Raw genomic sequence first — 2244 nt, 5'->3', positions numbered from 1 at the left:
TCTCGACGCAATTTGAGTGTTCCATCGTCATTAGGAGGCTCCGAACGTTACAACTCACTATCAGTTTAGCTTCGGATTCTAAAATCTAGACTCACAGGAGAGCGACCTTAAGGTGGCCGAGGCAGCAATAGTCCCTTGGAGACAAGTCGGCTGAATGACGATGTATTGAATCTCGAAGCAATTTGAGTGTTCCATCGTCATTAGGAGGCCCTGAACGTTACATTTAACTAACAGTTTTGCGTCGGATTCGAAAATTTAGACTCACTGGAGACGGACCATAAGGTGCCGGGGCAGCAATATCTTCTTGGAGACCAGTCAGCTGGAGGACGATGTATTGAATCGCGACCCAATTTGAGTGCTCCATCGTCATTAGGAGGCCCTGAACATTACAATTAACTATCAGTTTCGCGTCGGATTCGAAAATCTAGACTCACAGGAGATCGACCATAAGGTGCCCGAGGCAGCAGTTGACCCTTGGAGACAAGTTGGTTGGAGGCCGATGTATTGAATCTCGACGCAATTTGAGTGTTCCATCGTCATTAGGAGGCGCTGAACGTTACAATTAACTATCAGATATGCGTCGGATTCGAAAATCTAGACTCACAGGAGAACGACAATACGGTGCCCGAGGCAGCAATAGACCCTTGGAGACAAGTCGGCTGGAGGCCAATGTATTAAATCTCGACGCAATTTGAGAGTTCTGTCGTCATTAGGAGGCGCTGAACATTACAATTAACTATCATTTTAGCGTCGGATTCGAAAATCTACTCACAGGGGAAGGACCATATGGTGCCCGAGACAGCAACATCCCCTTGGAGACAAATCGGCTGGAGGACGATGTATTGAATCTCGATGCAATCTGAGTGTTCCATCGTCATTAGGAGGCGCCGAACGTAACAATTAATTAATATTTCTGCCTCGGATTCGAAAATCTAGACTCACAGGAGACGGACCTTATGGTGCCCAAGGCGGCAATATCCCCTTGGAGACCAGTCCGCTGCAGGACGATGTTTTGAATCGTGACGCAATTTAAGTGCTCCATCGTCGTTAGGAGGCCCTGAACGTTACAATTAACTATCAGTTTTGTGTCAAATTCGAAAATGAAGAATCACCGGATACGGACCATATGGTGCCCGAGGCAGGGATATCCCCTTGGAGACAAGTCGGCTGGAGGACGATTTATTGTATCTCTACGCAATTTGAGTGCTCCATCGTCATTAGGAGGCCCTGAAAGATACAATTAACTATCTGTTTTTCGTCGGATTCGAAAGTCTAGACCCATAGGAAAACGACCAAAAGGTGCCACAGGCAGCAATAAACCCTTGGAGGCAAGTCGGCTGGAGGAGAATGTATTGACTCTCGACGCAATTTGAGTGTTCCATCGTCATTAGGAGGCCCTGAACGTTACAATTTACCATCTGTTTTGCGTCGGATTCAAAAATCTAGACTCACAGGAGAACGAAAATAAGGTGCCCGAGGCAGCAATAGACTCTTGGAGACAAGACGGCTGAAAGGCGATGTATTGAATCTCGCCGCAATTTGAGTGTTCCATCGTCATTAGGAGGCCCTCAATGTTACAATTAACTATCAGATATGCGTCGGAATCGAAAATCTAGACTCACAGGAGAACGACCATAAGGTGCCCGAGGCAGCAATAGACCCTTGGAGAAAAGTCGGCTGGAGGCCGATGTATTAAATCTCGACGCAAAATGACAGTTCTGTCGTCATTACGAGGCGCTGAACGTTACAATTAACTATCATTTTAGCGTCTGATTCGAAAATCTACTCACAGGAGAAGGACCATATGGTGCCCGAGACAGCTACATCCCCTTGGAGACAAATCGACTGGAGGACGATGTATTGAATCTCGACGCAATTTGAGTGTTCCATCGTCATTAGGAGGCGCTATCAGATATGCGTCGGATTCGAATATCTAGACTCACAGGAGAACGACCATAAGGTGCCTGAGGCAGCAATGGACCCTTGGGGGCAAGTCGGCTGAAGGACGATGTATTGAATCAGGACGCAATTTGAGTATTCCATCGTCATTAGGAGGCCCTGAACGTTACAATTAACTATCAGTTTCGCGTCGGATTCGAAAATCTAGACTCACAGGAGACGGACCTTATGGTGCCCGAGGCAGAAATATCCCCTTGGAGACAAGTCGGCTGGAGGACGATGTATTGAATCTCGATGCAATTTGAGTGTTCCATCGTCATTAGGAGGCGCTGAACGCTACAATTA

Source organism: Schistocerca americana, unplaced genomic scaffold, assembly GCF_021461395.2.
Source record: "Schistocerca americana isolate TAMUIC-IGC-003095 unplaced genomic scaffold, iqSchAmer2.1 HiC_scaffold_71, whole genome shotgun sequence".
Classification (NCBI taxonomy): domain Eukaryota; kingdom Metazoa; phylum Arthropoda; class Insecta; order Orthoptera; family Acrididae; genus Schistocerca; species Schistocerca americana.
Note: the sequence above shows the minus strand (reverse complement) of the source record.